This window comes from Cebus imitator, unplaced genomic scaffold (assembly GCF_001604975.1).
Source record: "Cebus imitator isolate Cc_AM_T3 unplaced genomic scaffold, Cebus_imitator-1.0 Scaffold24, whole genome shotgun sequence".
Taxonomy (NCBI): Eukaryota; Metazoa; Chordata; class Mammalia; order Primates; family Cebidae; genus Cebus; species Cebus imitator.
The window spans coordinates 6,858,952-6,880,414 of NW_016107339.1; positions in this window are offsets into that span (position 1 = coordinate 6,858,952).

Here is a 21,463-nt window from a genome sequence, read left to right on the forward strand (position 1 = left end):
TGATGCCAGAATCAACTGGTAATATTACTTTCAGAACACTTACAAGAAAGTATATCAACTCCCCATGTTGATGCTCGATTTGCCTTCATCAGGAATGTAGTGGTAGAGTGAGAGTAATTGTACAATTCCCTGCTAAAAGGCACCATTGAAACAAACTTTATGTGGCTGGTAGATCGCTTTGAGCCACTTGAAACTTCTGTTGTTTTGGATACTAAGACTATCATTTGTGAATGTGGATATTATAAGAAAAGAAGCTTGCAGAGTTTCAAACCAAAATAAATGCTTTTGTAGAAGAATATGCCATGGAACCACAGACTCATGGAGCACATTGCTCTCCTGTGGGAAAGCTGCCTTGTTAACTTTGCCACAAGTTAACAAGACAGTGGTTCTTTTCTGTTTGTTTTTTACTCTTATCACATAATAAACCAGACAACCTAAATTAGAGTAGACAGTTCCCCTTATTTTTTTTAAAACAGCTGTTATTCTTCCCACCAACTCTGAACAGACACTTAATAATGCCTCCACTGGGAATTCCAAACAATAAAATATATGTGAATTGCCTTTTAGAAAAAAACGCAGGAAGGAAACACTGATTCCTATACGGTCTTGCTCCTGTAAGTAAAAAATATTTTCTATGTAATTTCTTCTATTTCAAAGAATGGACATTCCCTAAACATACCTAGAAGAAGGTCTAAAAGGTGCTATCAGAGAACATTCACTCAATTTGTTTTTCCAGCAATGGTAACATTTTAATAATACTGCCTCACATTTGCACAGTGCTTGGTGTATGACAAAATGCATTTGCATTTATTATCTATGTCATTCACAATGTAATCTTGGAAAGAAACTAATAACATTTTTAGATACGAGCAAACTGAGCCTCTGAGATCAACATATCACCCAAGACACAACAACTAGTAGTCACATCAGAATTTGAACACAGATCCCAAACTTTTCCTCTACAAACTGACAATAGTTAGAATGCTCTGGGTCATCCAAAAACTCAATGCAATTACAACCACTTAGTGCATACATTAACATCATAGATTGTAGAGACACTCCAGCCCCACCTGTACTAGCTATATGTCCTAGAGAAATTTATCCATGTTCTCTGAGCTTGTTTCCTCTTCTATTGAGTTAGTTTTCAGGGTAACCATAACAAAATACCACAGACTTCCTGGCTTAAACAATAGAAATATTTTTCCTCACAGTTTGAAGTCCAAGATCAATGTGTCAGCAGGGGTGATTCCTTTTGAAGGCCTCACTTGGCCTTCAGATGGCCATCTCCTTCACAATCTTCCCTTCACATGGTCTTTCTCTCTGTGTGTCTGAGTCTTAATCTCTTTTTATGAGAACACCAGTCATCGTGGATTAAGGCTCATCATATTGACTTCGTTTAACCTTAATTACAATTTTAAAGACCCCATCTCCAAACCAGTCACATTGTGATGTGCTGGAGGTTAGGACTTCAACGTATGAATTGGTGGGGACACAGTTCAGCCCACATCATCTATAAAATGAGAAGATAGAGTTATTATGCAAAGGTCTCAGTGTGTTAAATTCTGTTATTACTGGAACAAAGTACCATAAACTTCGTTGCTTAATACAGATTTCAACCTTAGAGTTCTATAGGTCAGAAGTCCAACATGGGTCCTGATAGGGTAAAATCAAGACGTCAGCAGGGCTGCATTCCTTCCTAAAGGTCTAGGGAAGCAACCATTCCTTGCTCTTTTGTTGTCAGAATTAAGCTCCTTGCAGTCCTAGGACCAAGATCCCTGTTTTCCTGATGGCTGTCAATTAAAGGTCACTCCAACTTCTGGAAGTCATAGCTCTCCTTGGCTCCTAGCCCCCTTCCTATATCTTCAAAGTGAGCAAGAAAGGATTGAGTCCTTGTCACATGGCATTTCCCTCATACCTCTTCTGAGATCATAAATCTGTCTTACCAGAGCCTAAAAGGGCTCTGAGCTTTTAAAGGCTCATATGATTAGATTGGGCCCACCTAGATAACCTAGAATGATCTCCCTACTTCAAGGTTCTTAATCTTAATCACATCTGGAAAGCCCTTTGTGCCATGTATGGTAACATATTCGCACCCAGGATTTGGGTGTGAACATCATTGGGGGGCATTATTCTGCCTATCACACAAGCGCTTGATAAAAGACAGCTATTCTCTCTTCAAAGATTAAAGATAAATATTGGCAAGCCATTGAGCCTATTTTAAATTAGGTTGATTCGTTTAACTAAGTGTTTTCAACTGAGGGACATTTGATAATGTCTGGAGATATTTTTGGCTGCCATAACTAGAGGAGAGAAGGTGACACCAATCCCTATTAGGTCAAGGCTAGGGATGCTAATAAATATCCCACAATGCACAACAGTCTCACAACAAACATTACTGCCAAAGTTGAGAAACTGGTTTAACTGAACCCTTTGGGAAAAGCTAATCGATCTACATGGAAATCAAAATTTTATTTTATCAAATGAACTTTTGTTGATACCATAATCAAGTGGTATCTTATGTTGCATGACAAAACATTTTTTTCTTCAGTTGGAAAAAGTATCTTTAGTGTGTTTGAGACATGGTATAAGTAAGTGGCTGTATTCCTTTTTAAATTTCAACCTGGTCTAAGAAATGAGAATGGACTTAGAGAAATTTATTCATTAATTCATTTACTGAAGATCTAGCAAGGGTAAGACACTGTCCAGGCATGTAAGATACGTCAGTGAACAAAACTTTCCTGCTCTTAAGGATCTGATGTTCTAGAGGAGGGAGACAGTCAATGACAAAAATAAATAAATGAGAAATTATATGAAATGAGAAATACTATGAAAAAATAGCTCAGAGTCATGGAAATCATAGCTGCAGTGGGATAGGGAGGGAGGTTCCACAGTAGCATTAAATAGGTGTTCAGGACAGATCTCCTTAAGAAATGCAACTTGTCTAGTTATGAAGACCACATGCCATCTCATTTTCTTATCCTTATTTGCAAATTACATTCGTGAGACATGAACACTGAGATAGCTTTGCATTTCTATTCTAGCCGAATGAGAAAAATAAAGTGGAAAAGAGATGAACCCATCAATATCAACTCATCATAAACAAAAGCTCAGGACTTGGAACTCAAACCCTTGAGTTGCAAAAATCGCTTTTCCTTCCTCAAAGTTACTCTGCCTTCTCATTGCACTCCAGTGTCAGGAACAAACAGTCATTCAAGCATAATGAAGCTCCAAGCTATGGAGTAAACTTCCTTCTCTGCCTTCCTTGCCCCACTCCAAAAAAATTAAACAGATCCAAGGACAGATCAGGTGTGCTGTGAGCAACTTGTTTATTTGTTGAAACCATCTAATGTGCATTATGCTGATTGAATTATATTTGTCATTTGAGTAAGGTTATAAATTACCCAGCCTCAGATACATACCTTCAATTTAAAAGGTTATCAATTACCCAGCATCACTGTACATACATTCAATTCCCTTTAAAAAGAAAACACTATGAGATGCTAGAGAAAACAATTTAAAATATAATTTAAAACAATTCCTTTTTATACATATTAGTCTATGCCATCAATTCTAACTTCTTTTGAAATCAAAATGACCAGTGACCACCTAAAAAGCAGCTAGGTCCTAAAATGCGGTATGTTTTAAATTTTTATAGTTTGTATCCCTCATAATTTTGTAATTAATCTTTTGAATTCTGGTCTCAAACATCTGGTCTTCAAATATTTTGAGAAGTACCACCATTTATTCTTCTAATATACAAGAGTAATTCAATTTAGAAGACAGTTAGCTTCCCTGCTATTAGCTGAGTCTGATCATGATCATGCTATGAAAATTCAAGTCAGCAAGTTAAAACTTGTTGTTGAATTTCCTGCTTAACAAATCAAGGAGACACATCAATATTTTCCAAATACAGCCTAGGGGAGAACTGTGGCAGGAGGAGAAATGGTGTTCTCAGTCATCTAGGGAGTCTGTACCACAGAGTCAGAGCATACGTTTAAAAATTAACTTTCCCAAACATCCTTTTATGGCCCATTTTGAAAATATTTCTGGTTACATATTATCCTGCAGTTCTGGCTATTTTTTTAAACTCTCTCTCTCCAAATTCATTCCAGTGGGAGCTGTCTGTTGGCAGTGTAGGCCTGTGATTAACTCACTGTGTATAATTCATTTAACAGCATAATGTGCTTTTGCAAGTGCTGCCGCAGCACAAAAAGGAACTGCCAACATTAGCGTTCCCGGGTCATGCAACCTGCGCCACTAGGTCTAGTCATTTAGAACAGACCCCTCCAATAAGCTTTCTCACACCCTGTGCTGCACCGGGAATGCTATCTGACTGCTACCCAAATCTCTCTGGGAGGCAGCTACTCACACCTCTTCTTTAACAACAGGAGATGGCTGCCAGTTATGCAGAGACCTAACCCTCTACTGCCTTGACACTCAGTGTGAGGTCCCTGAACCACCAACATCAGAAACACCTGGGACCTCGTTCAAATCACAGAATCTCAGGCCCCTCACTAGACCTATTGTGTTAGTCTGTTTGCATTGCTATAAAGGAATACCTGAGGCTGTGAAATTTATAAAGAAAAGGGGTTTATTTTGGCTCACAGTTCTGCAGGCTGGAAAAGCATGGCACTAACATCTGCTGGGGGTGGGGGACCTCAGGAAGCTTGTAGTCATGATGGAGAGCAAAGTGGGAGCCAGTGTATGACACGGTGAGAGAGGGAGCAAGAGACAGAGGAGAAAGTTCCAGGCTTTTAAACGACCAAATCTCACATGAACTCACAGATCAACAATGCACTCATTTTCTCAAGGAGGGTACCAAGCCATTCATGAGGGGATCCATCCCCATGATCCGAACACCTCCCACTAAACCCTGCCTCCAACACTGGAGGTCAAATTTTCACATGAGGTTTGAAGTGGACAAAACATCCAAACCATATCTTCTAGGAATCAAATCCTGCATTTTAACAAGATCCTCTAGGTGTGCATATCAAAGTGCAAGGAACTCTCTTTAATAAAGTGGACACCAACTGTTCAGCTTTCCCAGCATCCCTTCCTACTTTTTAAAATCCCAGCCCCCAGTTCTCCTTTGGGAAACCACTCTTGTCCAATCTCAGGCTACAATATTCAAATGTTCCTAACTGTCTGCTCATGGGTGGCCACATAAAGGCTTTCATCACGCTGGCCTCTGTGATTGATCAGAAGGCCCAAGCATTCCAAGCCAGAGCAATGAGTGTTAGCCACATTTGCTAGAATGAGGGGAAAGAGGCATGCTCTTCCCTCTACAGTTATCAACCTAGTAAGATGGAAGCCTGGAGCTACTATAACCATCTCTGCCTCTTTGTACAGAAAGCCTAACTGAGCATTAGACAGAGTCTTGAGATAGAGAAAGACTCAAAAGGCTATTGTTTGAGCACTTGAATCATCCTGCCCAGTTCCACATACCCTCTCTAGGCAAGGGGCAGACATTCAAGGCAGTAGGGCGAGGATTCTTCCAAAACAAAGCCCACCTATGGTTAGAGACTGCCTAAGATGGACCATAAACTCCTAGTTAATTATTTTACTTTTTCTGTGACTGGCCTTGTGGTTCCTGAGAACTCCATGTTGTGAGTGCTCTTTAGTTTTATAAGAAATAGCCATCCTTGGCCATTACCACCAGCAACATAATTGTTCCCCAAGGTTCTCAGCCTCCTTCACCAAAACCCCTCTCCACATACTTGGTGTTAGTCAGCTTACGGTTGGTACAAGTAGGCAAGTTAGATGTCCTGTGGGTACATCAGTCCATGTGCTAGTGCCATGGTCTGGAATCCCAAGAGAATAGGCATCCTGCCACTGATCTCCTGGTTTATATCTCATGTATGATGAGTCACCCCAAACACACATACACAGCCCAGTGCATGTCATGGAGTCCTCTCAGCCCAGAGAGGCTCTCAGGTGTATCAGCAGCTGGACCTAGGGGAAGAACACCCAGTCTGCAACACACACTGAAGATCTTTTTAGGTTCAACTGAACATTCAGATTCACAAGACTGCCACAGGCTACACTCATCTATTACGTTATGGACAAAAACCAGAGCTTGCCAAAAGCGTAGCTTTAGGGATTCTGTTTCTATAGAAGTCCTTGTATCAGTCTAGCAGCCAAAGTGCAAGGAGATGAGACACACAGCAGGTAGATACAGGATCCACTCTGGCCTAAAAGCTGCCAACCCATAGAATTCGTAGCTTCCAATGTTCCTGCAAGATGCACGCTCCGGTAAGAATCACAACTCTTGGGGGGGATCCAAAGCATAGCTTCCCTATATAGTATTTATAGTTTATTTATAGCCTCCCAGTCCAGATACAAGCTGACAATCAAAGGTCATTTTTGGCACAAGCAATTCTGCCTAGAAACACAGTTGACCTTCTGTCATTGTCAAGTTACCAGGGGAACTGAGCTACAGGGTTAACCAAAGGTCAAATTCTCATTCAAAAAGGAAAAGGGTTTATTAAACTATTTGTCCACAAAGCTAACAAAGATGGAAAATAGCCTCAGAAAACACAGAAGGATTCTTAAAGAGACTCTGGTGCCCCGCAGTTAAGATGGACGTATAGGCAGAGCAATTATATGGAAAACAGATGCAAGCACAACCAGCTCTCCTTTCCAATGGAACCATTTCTGTGATGGGACCAGAGTTCCCCTGGCTGGAGCACCATGGCTGGAGTGCCTGGCCTGCTGAAGTACAGGTGCAGCTCTACCTCTCATCACCGTGTGCACCTGCAGCAGAAAATAATGAGCAGATACCTGTCACCAATAGTGCTAGCCCTTCTTATGAAGGCTGAACTGAGGCCTACAGAAGGTGTTCTTTCTGAAAAGTCAATAGATGTAAAAAGGCATCCACTTCCAGCATCTGTGCCTATCAGACAGAGTTTGGCATGGCCAAGGCTAACCTCTTCACATACGCTGCAATGGCCAGGAATCCCTCACAGTCCTCCTGCAGTGCACACAAGTAATGAGAAGAAAATCCTCCCCAACCAATGTCTCATCTTCCCCAGCCTAGTGAGAAACCAAGAGCAATGTATAGTTAGCTTCCTTGGAAACTTAGTGGCATTAAAGGTTGTCATTTAATTATCAAACTGTGGTAAAACCTGGCCAAAAAACTAAGTTCACCAATATACTACAGGGTAGTTACATCAAGTCCAGCCAATACCAATAACCACCTAAAAGCACAAGGACCATAATCATCAAAAGCACAAGTACCGTCATCATCAAAGCTACCAATATTGGCCATGTTGCCAGAAATACCTCCAAATGCCACTATCATTGAGCCTCCAAAAGCCATAAGGCCACTATTAGCTAAAATTAGTATATTATAACCAGAGCTACAAAATTGCCAGTATCCAAAATATGTATCAATATTGCTGTCACCCAGAAGCACATGTCCAATATTATATATTAGCTATTGTCACAGTAATGCTGCACAACAAACCAACCTAAAATTAAGCGGCTGTAAACAATAGCCATCTATTGTGGCTCATGATTCTGCAGATTAATCAGACAGTTCCTCTGGTCTGGCCCAGGTTATTCTGATCTCAACCAGATATGTTCACTGGCTGCAGTTAGTGGGTAGGTTACCTGGGTGCTGGCTGCTCTATGATGTCCTCAGCTAGATAACTGAGTTCTGCCATGAATGATCTCTTACCTTCCAGCAGGCTGGGTCACGCTTGTTCATGTTGAAGGAAGAGGGATGCCAGAAGAGGAGAAGCACAAAGGGCCTTTTGGGATCTAAGGCTTAGAATGGACGCATGTAATTTCAGCCACTTTCTGCTGGGCAGAGCAAGTGACAAGATGAGCTTTGATTCAAAGGCGAGGAGGAGCTAGGCTCTACCACCTCTTAACAGCTACTGCAAAGTCTCATTGCAAAGGGTATGTGTACAGGGATATGTGGAGACTTAGAGCCATGTTTTGAATCAATCTACTACAGACACTTTCAAACCTAGTGCCACATATACCTTGACGAAAACTCTCCTCTTCAATCAAAACTTTAGGCAGTCTCCTCTGAGTCCTCCGCTTGACCAGGCTCGACCTTGGGCTTCCCTCTCTGTCCTCATAGAATCCACTTTGAACAAGAATCCTGCATAGTCAGTTTAGTGAAAATCTCCCACCTTTAGCATCTGACCACCCTCAATATTTTATCGCCCTGTCCTGTCTTCAGCAATAATCCAATCAAGTCAGTTTAGCCAAAAATGCCCTATCCCTGATGTTTCCTCTTAGTAATTTTCCATTCACTGACCCCCACCCTGCTCCTTGATTAAAAATCCCCACTTGTCTTTGCTGAAGATGGAGTTGAGTTCAATCTCTTCCCTACTGCAAGACCCCATTGCAGTGGTCTCCATACATATTGCCATGACCCCCTTCCCAACTTTAGCAACTGTCATGAATTATTTTCTTTAAAGATCTAGACTCTGTTCCCCACTAAGCTGTGGCCTATAAGAAGAATCCATACTCTATTTCAATTGTAACTGGTTTTTTTTTTCCCTAACTCTCAGAAATACAAGAACATTTTTTAATATCACATCCTGACCAGGTGATCCCTGAGAATAACAGACAACATATATTCAAACATTAACTTCTTTCATCATTTTGCAAATTTTACAATATGTGATTGTGGCTTTTAGAATGATCATTCTGATAGATAATATGTAGGCTTGCTTCCTATAAAAGGATCAAATCCATTTCTTTGGGGAACCTTCCATGAGTACGTTTTCAGAAAGCAAGTGTTCATTTTCTTGATAAATAAATATACTACTTTGAAAAAGTTTCTTGGGAAGAAGGAGAAAATGAGCAAGGTTGAATAATTACTGATCATTACAGAAAAATATCAAACTATTTACAAGACACAAATATACAGTGAAACATTTTATATCAAGTGAAATAATAAACTTGGCAGGAACCCAAGGTTAAAAAGTTTTAGGATATGGTTTTAGAAGCACGAACGATTTTCTGTGAGCACCCACATCGGCATGAGATCTAGTCTTACTGGGACCTGCTTACCCCTACTCAAAGATAGCCCTAAGAGTGGTGAAAACAAGGCCTCTTTGAAGGCCTTTATATGGAAACTTGGCACATCCTCTTTCATCTGACATATAAGATCAGTGGACCAGTCTTATCAGCACCTTCCAAACCGTGATGCTGGTGACACCACCATCAGATGTCAGTACCAGCTGTTGGGGCTTAAGAAGCTGTTCCTCAGACACAAGCTTACATGCTCACAGGTCAAATAATGCAGATAGCAGTGGAAGATGTTGGCATATTTTGCTTAATTTTAATTTTGTTCTTCTAACCATGCTGTTATTAATCTATTCTGGTAGCACTATAGATTTCATTGTGTATCATTTGCTGCCTCTTTTGGGGTAGAGTAGGAATAACATGTGTATTGTTGGGGAATTAGGAAGAGACCCTTCAAACTATGACCAAAAATCACTGAGATGGGAGGCCAATGTTTCAAAACTGTTTCCGTGGTTATTACTCCAGGGAAGCACTGGACCCCGCCATGTTCCCGAAGTTTCAATTATAAAGTCTCATTTCTTCAACAAATACTTATTATGTATAGACTAAGTGCCAGGAATTGTGTGAGGCACTGCAGATACTGCAGTGTTTACATAGACAAGGTTCCTGCTGTAATGTATATCAAGTACAGAAGCCATGTAACAAACAGGAAGCACATAGGTGAACAAAAGAAGTACAGATTGTGATAAATTCTAAGTAGCAATAAACAGAGACAAGGATGGAGAAGAATGGCAGAAGGGAGGGCATGCCAGCCTACATTCAGTAGGTGTCAGGAAATGACTATCTAGAGGTTGACACTGAAACTGAATTTCAAAGAACGAGAAGGAGGCAGGCATGCAAATCTCCAGGACAGAGGAAAACCGAAGTGTGAAGTCCCTGATACCAGAAAATACCCATTCTGGGGCCTATCAGAAGACGTGTGGTCTCTGGGAAGACTGGCATGAGATGGAGACCAAAAGTGGTGGTACTTCCAACCCATGAGCATGGAATAGTTTTCCATGCATATGTGTCACTTCTGATTTCTCTCAGCAGTGCTTTGTTGTTCTTGTGAGATCTTTCACCTCCTTGGATACTATGCCCACTCCTTGGACCATAGGATCATTTGTCCCCCAAGCCTCAGCGTCATGCAATATACCCATGTAATAAACCTGCACATGTACCTCTTGAATCTAAAATAAATATTGCAGTTTTTTTTTTAAAAAAAAAAAAAAAGCAGCAGCAGGAGAAGAAGAGAAAGGAAAAGAAAGGGGTGTGGGAGCAAGATGAGGCAGGGCCCCTTAGGTCTCGGTAGAGAACGCACAGTTTATTCTCAAAATGAAAGAAAGCCATAGGAAGGCTTTTAAACAGGGAGTGGCATATCTCATTAGCATTTTTTAAAGATCCATCTTGTTACTGGGTGAAGAATAGATTATGTCTATATTATCATATTTATGTAAATATACTGATACATACCAGTGTATCAACATAAGCTCTCCAGAGTGATATTAATTTAGGCAAAAGGCCCATAAATCACCTTGCCACCATAAAAGAATACATATTGTTTTAATGCATTGCCGAAAGCAGTACGCACCAGACTTTATTAGTTTGTGTTAATTTTTAATTTGATGCTTGAGCTCCTCCTTGTGGCTGTATGGTTGCAAGCTCCTTGGCAATGCCAGTTTTCACATAGCAACTAGGAAGCTTCTCTTTTTTTCTTTCTTTCTTTCTTTCTTTCTTTCATTCTTTCTTCCTTTCTTTCTCTCTTTTTTTAACTGTTCTTGTTAATCAAAAGTGTAAAGCCTAAAATGGGGATTTGAGGTTTAATTAGTGCATTTGAAAAAATACATCGATGTGGTATTATGGTTATATATAATATATGCACAACATGATACGTAGTGTGATGTGGTTACATTCTCACTGAAACCTATTGCTGTCTGTAACACTCTTGCAAACATCTGGTAATTATTAGAGTAAGAAATGAGTTCTTTGCCTTCCCTCAAAAATAAATTAACAGAATGTATTTAACAAATCCACAGCAAATGAACAAAGGCATGTCTTTACATTTAGTCTTCACAGTAAAAAATGAGTTAGGGCATATTCATCTTCTATGGAAGAGACAATTACAAATAATTCTTATCTTCATTCATCGCTATATATAGTTGGTGACTGACAACTTGAATTAGAGAGAAACCCAACCAGTTGGGCATTAGGAAATGTATAACTGCTGTATCCCTCAGTTAAGATGAATTACAGCTCTGGAAAATCACTCTCAGGAGGCACATTTATTCAAAAAATCTCATTTTAAACTTATTTTGATGTGTAGAAAGCTTTCATGCCATGAGATATCCCGTGCATATGTGAGCTTGAAGAGGGAGGAGCCTGCTCAACCCTGGAGCACTAAGTTGTGTTACCTACAGTTAAAGCTAAACCTTTACCACCTTAATTTTATGTATCTTTCTTCTAAGCTCCTCTTATTATTCCCAATGTATTTCTGGTGCATTTAGAATTTCCAAGTAGCAGCAGTTGGACGGATATCTAAGAAAGAATGCTGGGAACCTGATAGGCCAGAGGTCGTCGTAGTAATGACACCTTCCCTTGGACAGGTAGAAATATCCTGATGGATGTTTAAAACCTAAAAATGTCCTCAAAGCATGAATAACAGTAAACAACTATTCAAGGTGGAATAACACATTTAAAATTCCACTAATGCCACACTCATGTTGCTGACACAGCCCACTAGACTACTCTGGGTGTGATTCCTATAGAAACTGGTACTTCACCACAAAGACTTGCTTTGAAATAGCCATAAGGCAGACTGCTATAGAATTTTGTTGCTGGTCACCACTAACAAGGGTGATAGTAACCTAAAGAAAAAGTACAAATGCCTGCAGTTACTTGCAAACATGTAACCGTAATATTGGAAACACAGATCATTATTCCATAATGTGTTCCTGCTTTACGATGTATGAAGCATAGAACATTTCAGTCATAGCCATCTTTGCTGTTACTGTCGAAAGAATGATGCATCACTAAAAAATGGGAACCAATTTTATGGTAGCGTTAGTCTGAATAACAGATCCATAAGATGCAAAAATATTTGCAACAAAAGTAGAATAAAACCACAGAAAACAGAAAAACAGAAAAGAGAGACAATGAATATGTTACATCTAAAGCACAGGATAACTTAAACATCTGGGAAATATGAAATTAATATACAAGTTACTGCAGATGACTGAATATGAAAACATTTTAAACTCTCTGAATAGTGATAGATAAAAAGAAATAAAAATTCAGATGATTCAGGAGCATTGAAATGATGGTTTTGACTATGTAAACATGATCTGCAGCATAGTGCAGGAGACCAGTCAGGATCCTTCTTGTGTAAATGATAAAAATTCAACTCAAACTAGCGCAAACATTTTTTCGTAACTAAATAATGCAAGAATGAAGAGGGCCACAGGAAATCAATGTTCATTCTCTGTTTCTTTCTTTTTCTCTTTCTCTCTCTCTCTCTCTTCTTCCCTCCGTCTCTGTCGGCCCTGCTACTTTCTGAATTGTATACCCACTCTTTCCTGAATAGACACCTTGTTCTACATAGCTGGGTTTAGGGGCAGAAGCAAATGGCCTGCTCTGCTCTGAATGTTTGTGTCCCCTCAAAACTCCTACGTTAAAACCTAATGCCCAGTGTGATGGTGTTAGGAGGTGGAGCCTGTGGAAGGTGATTAGGGACTGGTATCACCATGGCAAAGGAGCTCACTACCAGATGTGCTAGAAGTCAGTACTATGACACCAGGTTTTTGAGAAAATGAAAACTTTTTACTGCAAGTAGACTCACAAAGAGACAGGAGTCAAGCTCCAATCTGTCTCTCTGGGCTGGTGCTAAGGCAGTAATTTTATTAGAAAAGGTTTAGTGGGTGGATTCTGAGATTAGCAGGCGATTGGTGGAAGGAAAGGGGAGGTCTGGAAAATCCTCAGGCATGTGTGGTTATCTCTTCATGCCTCTTTCACGAGTCCCATGTGCAAATTTGGGGGGAATTAGTATGAAACGTGGTGGAAATTCAGGCTGTGACATCAACAAGCTCATTCTGCACAAACCAGTCAGCCACATTGCTTCCAACTAATTTCAGCCAGTTTTGTTATCTTACAAATGGAGGGATTTTCAGAATTTCAGCAAGTTGTTTATTTTCTTAGCTGCCATCCTGCAACTAAATATTTTATGTTAGTCACGGGTTTCTTTAATTCTTCAGGGCATGTTTTCATTAGTGCCCCTTATAAAAGAGGCCCCAGAAAGCTGCCTTACCCCTTCCACCGTGTGAGGACACAGCACAGAAGATGCCACCCATGAAACAGAAAGTGGTCCCTCACCAGACACTGAATCTTCCAGCACCTTGATCTTAAACTTTCCAACCTTCAGAACTGTAAGAAATACATTTCTACTGTTTATCAGGTGCTCAGTCTATGGTATTTTGTTACAGCAGCCCAAATGGACTAATATATGGCTACAGACATTCCTATTCCCACAGGACTGACAGCATTTTTCTTTTATAGTACTTCATATTAAATCTACAGTGAGGATTCCAAGGTGCCCAGTTTGGAGCACATACTCACATATGTGGGCCAATTTCCAAAGTCTAAAGGATGGGATGTTAGGGTCATCCTTGGACTTTCTGCAGTGTGGTAGAGGCTGGGACGCAAAGAACAGGATATCGTGATCTATGGCCCCCCCAGACTACACACAGGAAGGTGCTACTGCCAGAAAAGGAGGAGGGTCAGGAAGTATGGGAGGAGATAGCTAAGCAGGAATGTGCATGCGTGCACACACACACACAGACACACACACACACACACACACCCCTACTATGTGTTATTAGGAAAATTGATCACCAGCTCTAGGAAAGTGGTAACAGGGTATAAACCCATTCCCATAAGGCTCCACAGTGGGGGAAGGGGAGAAGCAAAGTGGAGAATCACTATAAGAAGGTAGACTTTACTTCAAATATACAGAGAGCTTTCTAACAATTAGAGCACACAAAAGATGCCATAGGCTACACCTCATAATATACTGAGCTGAGCCTCTTACTTCTGGAGATGTTCAGTTATGAGCTGGAAGACAATTTGGCAGAGATGTTGCAATGGGAATATAAATTTCAGATGGGTGGGAAGTGAATCCAAATTACAATAATTTTGAACATTTATGATTCTGCAAATCATAACGTACTGTATGGAATGAGATTTATCTTTAGGGACAGTGTTGGCTATTAGACATTTTGGTTAAGACCTACCTTGTGATGGAGGTCAACATCTGGTGGTTCATGGACCACCTAGTATTGTTTTAAATATTGTATTTAATTGCCAATACTTCAAACTCTTGGAAAATTCTTTTTTTCTTCTTTTTCTGAGGCAGGGTCTTGCTCTCTACTCCAAGGCTGCAGTGCAGTGGTGCAATCACAGCTCACCGCAACCTCCTGGACTCAAGCAATCCTCCCACCTAAGCCTGCCAAGTAGCTGGGACTATAGGAACATGCTACCATGCCTGGCTAGATTTTTAATTTTTTCTACAGACAGGGTTTCATTCTGTACCCAGGCTGGTCTCAAACTCCTGAGTTCAAGCAATCCTCCGTCCTCAGCCTCCCAAAGTGCTGTGATTACAGGTGTGAGTCCCCACACCTGGCTGAAAATTCTTATAAAATTTTGATTTTACAGCCTCTCTTGAAAATACTTGATCTGTATTAACAGGAGCCAAGAGTGAGTACACTCTTAGCACAGGGTTCATGCTCTCCCGATTTTCAGAGTCAAAGCCTTCCCACCTCATTTATTTACTGTGCCTCTCTCTCTCCTATTTATATTTGTTTACAATCCATGTGTAAATAAAAGTTTTAACAGTACTTTTTATTCTAGTTACCATAGCTTTATCCCCTTTCTCTATCAGACTCATATCTTCTACTCAATCACACATTCTTAAGCAGTATACAACAACTATAATAATAATAAAAGGTATTGAGTAACACTTATTGTGTGTTTACGCTGTGCTATCTAAGCACTGTACTGAAACGGTTACATAAACAGCCGATATAGAGAAGTTTCCACTGCAGGAACAAATGACTGCCAATCTCAATGACTTAATGAAGAAAAGTTCATTTTGTACACGTTTCACATCCAATGGGACGCAGCGCGGTGTTCTAATCTAGCATAGTTGCTCAAGTATCTAAACTGACTAAGGCTCTACCATCTTGTGTTTTCCTTTGATCCTCTCAAAAACTTAGTAGACTTCCTTCTGTTCATTTGCCAAAAGTTCCATGGACCAATATCTTCACCGATCATTCTTTATGAAGCATGTTTTTTAAAAACATTGTTTTGCAACCTTTTCCCCTAGAACTTAAAGTTCATTCAAATATGATCTGCCTCTCAAGTTATAGCAGATGGCAATATTACGAAACATTTTGCTGCTATATAACATGGACTGCCATTCTTCTGGTCTCTGATAAACCTATGTTCACTGTCTTTGGCCCAAATATTAAGCCAATACAAAAATAGTTGGGTTTTTATAATAATAGCAACCCACTTCCTGTAAGATCAATTATTATTCACAATAGTCAAAGCCCGTGCTGCTGTAACTAACCATCCAAATCTTCAGAAGCTTGACGCTATAAAAGTTTATTTCTCGGCCAGGCGCAGTGGCTCACACATGCAATCCGAGCACTTTGGGAGGTCATGGTGGGCGAATCATGAGGTCAGGAGTTTGAGAACAGCCTGGCCAATATGATGAAACCCCTCTCTACTAAAAGTACAAAAAATTAGCAGGGAATTGTAGCAGGCACCTGTAATCCCAGCTACTTGGGAGGCTGAGGCAGGAGAATCGCATGAACCCAGGAGGCAGAGATTATAGTGAGCCAAATCCACACCACTGCACTCCAGCCTGGGCAACAAAGCAAGCCTCCGTCTCAAAAAAAAAAAAACAAAGTTTATTTCTCATGTATGTTATCTATCTAATCCACAGTAGCCAGGACTCTGCTCCACACAGTCACACAGGCACCCAGGGTCACGGAAGCTCTAGCATTTTGTAGCTATGCCACCTGTAACATATAACCTTTACAGTTGCCACAGCAAATGAAAGAAGAGATTAGTAAATTACCCATTAACTTTTTAATGCTTCCTTCCAAATGTGACACATAGAACTTTCATATCTCATTGGCAGAACCAGCCACTTGAGTCATGTAACTGCAAAGGCTGCTGTGAAATGTGTCAGAGCAGGTGGAAAATTTAGTGAGCACCATCTCTGCCTTATTATACCGTCTAATTCTCACTACGATTCTCAGAGGTAGGTATTACTACCCTCACACAACAGATGAAGAAACTAAGACTTAGGGAAGTTTAATGACTTATCCAAAGACACAAGTAGTAAGTGGAAGATGCAAGATTGAAATTACGAAAGGGTAGGACCAGGCAGAAAAACTGCAAAAGAACTGCAACCAGAACATACTTGCTATCTACATCTTCTAGGTACTTCTAAATTTATTCATTTACTGTAAGTTCATTGATTTACTGCACAGAAGGTTCTAGTCCTAACTTTGCCACCATACTGTGATTTTGCATAATTTACAACTTCAGTCTCACAGAGCTTTTTAATGTGACAATAAAAAACACCACCTGAACCTCAGTTTATATATCCATGATTGAAGGAAGTGGACTAGTAATTCTAATATCCCATCCACCTCTGAAACTTGTGATTCACTTCTAAAGCCAATGTAAAATTGATTTACAACTCAAGATATCAGCCCTCCAATAGATCCTGATATGTTATCTACAGAAATGTGGCCAGAGTCACATTTCATGAGAAAGTATTTTTATCAGTGCTTATTTGTATTAACCTGAAATACTTAAAAGTTTTTATTATTTCTCAGAGCAAGAAATAAATGTGTCAGATATAACTCAGAGAAAGGTTTTTAAGAGAGAAAGTTTATCTCATTGATACTACATCACCATAAGCAGGCTGATCTGGGTCTTCTGTAAATCCTATCGAATGTTATTATTTTACCTCATCTAAGCATCCACCACTGGATTATTCCAATAGCCTCCTAACTGAACTCCTACCTTCCACCCTTGTACTGTTATGATCTATTCCTCACACTGCAGCCAGAATGACTCTTTCACAACATGCATTAGAGCCTGTCATAATTCTGCTGAAATCCCTCCGACGGCTTCCCCTCTCATGCAAAGTGAAAGTCTAAATCCTACAGGGCACCACGTCATCCGCCCCTGCCTCTCCCCAGCCACACCAGCCTTCTTGCTCTTCCTTGAAGACCCCATGCCTGCCGCCACCTCAAGGAGGCTGCCCTCCCTCTTCCTCACGCTGAAGCTCTTGTCTCCAGGAGAGCTGCAGGGTTCAGCTGTGCTGCTCACCGTCTTCATGTCTCTGCTGACATAGCAGCTCTGCCTCAGATGTGTTGGGCCACTTCCATTTTTAAAAGCACCCGGTATTAGTCTCTGTCCTCTTTCCCTTAATTTTTTTCCTTCACATTTAACATCTTTGGATATACCAAGTATTTGTATATTAGTTGTCTCCCTAATAGGAAATGATAGAATGCTCCTCCATGGTAACAGAAACTTTATCTGCTCGCCACTATATCCTCAGTGCCCATAACATTTTATGTCATATAGTAGGTGCTTAATAAACATTTGTTTAATAAATGCACAAATACATCACTTAAATACTTGGTGTAGTATTTATAATAGAAACTAAATAAAATGAAGCTCTTCTCATCTATTATAATTATTACTGCACTCTGACCGCATATTCCTGCTCATCCTGGGAGAAGAGTATGTTCTTGTTTGAAGAGCAGTCTTAACTTCGGGTGTGAAGTTTTCAAAGGCAACAGAAAAACCAGACAAGACTCTATGCATATTACAAGGAAGGAAGGATTCTAAAATGAGAACTCAAGTGGCTCATTCATCTTGAATAGACTATTAACATCATATATAGAATACTATTAAGGCTAAGTAAAACAGAACTATGCTGTCCAAATATGGCTATTTAAATTTAAGTTAATTAAAAGTACCTAAAATGTAAAATTCCATCTCTCCGTGCTACATTTCAAGCACTGAGAAGCCTCAACGGTCTAGTGGTTACTTTATTAGATAGGATAGGTATTGAATATTTTCCTCACTGCACTTTATCTTGCACAGTGCAGAGCTAGAGTTCAGCAAATGTACTAATGTTGGGATGTTGTATTCTACTGGGATTTCCCTTGTGGGTACCATAGAGCCCCTATATTAACAGTGGGATAGAGTTGCCCCCAACTGTTACCTTTGCCAGTCATCCTGTGAAAGGGCAAATCTTGGGAAAGTAAAGGAAGACATGGTTATTAGTTCAAGAAGAATTTAGGTAAGTAGCCTTATGAGGTTGGTACCTGGACTTGAAGGAGCTATAGGAGCCCAGAAACACTCCCAGCTGTGGGAGGAAGCTGGCCTCAGTTAAAGAAGGCATCAGAGAGCTGGGCAGAAGGCAGCCTGACAGGGCTTCTTGGAGACAGGCCTGAAACTCTGGGTTCTGAGAGCAGTCAGATGAGCAGGCAGCAGCGAGGTAGCCATCGAGGATCAGCCTCATCAGCAAAGACAATAGTGCTTTGTAACCAGAATAAGAACTGGGGGGTCCAGATGAGACCAGGACACGACCTAATAGGGAAGCACGTGTGAGATAAATCTCCAAAAAGCAGCAGGGAAAAGGAGACCCAGAAAGATGGAAGGGTGCCAAGATCCTGCTATTACATGGCCAGAAGTCTTCTTAACTGATTACCTTCTGTCTACAAGCTGCTTGGAGCGAGTGTGGATGGAGTCAGGCAATCGGGTTACATGTGTATATCACAGCAAAAATATCTACTCCCCGCCCTGTTGTACCTACTCATGTCATTCCCAGTCAACAATGGCCCTTTTTAAATTGAAGTGGAAGTCAATAGGTTACCAATATTTTGAGGATAACTGGAACTAAGTCTTGCCTGGGTTTATTTAGAAAATCAATGAAATGTGTCCTGAGAGTCCTGTTGACATGGGGGTAAAGATTGTCAGGAGAAAATAGTGGAGAGGATGTGGGACAGGCCCAATGGGCCTCTTCATTCTCAGTCTTCTCAGCCTTCAAATGAAGGAAGGAAGAAAATGGGCACAAAAGTCTTCACCCAGTGAAGAAGCCTGAGCTGTAGGATGGTGGGGGCAATTCTGAGTATAAGTTCAGAGACATAAAGAGCACTACGCAGGACCTCTCCAGCAAGCAGAGTCCAAAACCCCAGAGGAGAGCAAGGCATTCTGCTCCGGTTATCACTGCTGCCTAACAAACCGCTCCAAACTGAGAGGTGTAAAACAGCAACTGTTTTATTCCAGCTTATGATTCTGAGGGTCAGGAGACAGGAGTTCAGACAGGGCAGCAGCAGGAAAGACTAGTCTCTGCTCCACAAAGTCTGAGCCCTCAGCTAGAGAGTGTGGGAGGCCTGGGGATGAGCCAAACGGTTGGGCAATAGAATTATCTGGAGGCTTCTTCACTGACATGTCTGGCTGAAATGACTCAAAAGCGAGACTCAGCTGGGACTATAGACCAGAGCATCTACTTGTGGCCTCTCTATACAGCGTGGTCTTCTCATACCAGAGCAACTGGGTTCTGAGAGAGAGCATCACAAGGGGAGGACCTGGAGAGTGAAGTTCCAGGTGGCAGTGCATGGCCTTTGTTACCTGCTCTCAGAAGCCACATAGCATCATTTCTACTGTGCTCTATTGGCCAGAGCAATGATAGACCACCCAGATTCTAGGAGAAGGGACGTAGACCCAACTTTTCTCAATCGAGGGAGCATCAAAGAATTTGGAGTCATGTTTTAAAACCATCACACATTCTTCTCTCCACTTTGGCTCTACCCTTTCAAGAGCTGCTGGCCCTCACTTGTAGCAGATACATCATTGTTTGTTGACATGGTGATACTCAGCACAAGCCTGGCTAATTTTTAAGTAGATGAGATATCCATTGACGACACCTAACAATACTTGACGGGTACCTCACAGGGACATAAGATTCTATGGGAACAGAAAGAGCAAATGCCAGAACTCATTCTTTTTCTTTTTCTTTTTCTTTTTTTTTTTTTTTTTTTTTTTTTTTTTTTTTTTTTTTTTTTTTTTTTTTTTGAGTCTGGCTCTGTCACCCAGGCTGGAGTGCAGTGGCGCAATCTCGGCTCACTGCAACCTTCACCTCTTGGGTTCAAGAAATTCTCGTGCCTCAGCCTCCAGTGTAGCTGGGACTACAGGCAGATGCCACAATCCCCAGCTAACTGTTTTGTATTTTTAGTAGAGATAGGGTTTCACCATGTTGGCCAGGCTGGTCTTGAACTCCTAAGCTCAAGTGAGGCACCATCCTTGGCCTCCCAATGTGGTGGGATTACAGGTGTGAACCAACACGCCTGGCCAGAACTCATTCTTAATAACATAGTTCCATGTGTAAGCACAGGCTGGAGAAACCAGGGCAAAGAGTAGAGGAAATACAGCTTATACTTAAGAATGGTCGGATTACACAGGACAACCAGTGAGGAAACCCACAAGGACTACAGAAGACATGAACTAAAGCACCACATCATGCAACGCTACCCAGTTCTGGATGGCTGCAGACTGCAAACTAAATGAGCTATTTTGTTCTGTTGAAATAAGGAAACAAGCTGTGCTTTTCAAGCCAACTCTTTAAGCCAACCTTGAGTCTTCTAAAAAGAATTGCAGGCATGATGTGCTTTAAAATGCCAGCCACGAATGTTCATGGAAATGCAAACTTCTTGTGCGGTGTAAGGAAAAGATTTGATGGTAGGAATTGGCTCTTCAGTCACATCCCCACACATCTTTAAAAATAAAAGAAACCATACAAAATTTAATTCCAAGCATTTGATCGTTCTGAAAAATCAGAGGGAATTTGAGCCAAAAGGAAGGAGAAGTAGCCCCCATCCACAAAGGATAAATATCTGCTCCATAATTTATGGGAATGCAAATCATCCAAGCAGCAGTCTATTGGCATTGACTGTATTTTCATCTAATTAAATTGTTATACAAGTCTCAGAATGTCATATCTCCTACCAGCTGACCCTATTCCCATGACCTTTCCTACACAGAGCTCAGGGGAACATGGTACTGGAGAAAGGCATTGCATTTTTAACCTAGTGAAAAAAATATGGATTTGGACACAAAGGAATAGTTGGGCAGTAAGGGCTTTTGCCTTACTTTGTACCATGAAAGCTTCTTGGACTATGGTGCATGAGAAGTTTTCCTGTTTTAAAAAAAGCAAAAAGCAGTCAGCCTAGTGGCTTTTTTATTGTCACTGCAGCTAAATTTTGCATGCAATGTGTGTCACTGTTCATAATGCTTTTAAGAAAATTCTAGACCTCAGCATTTCCTAAGCTTGTTTTTGCTACTAAAATCTCGACCC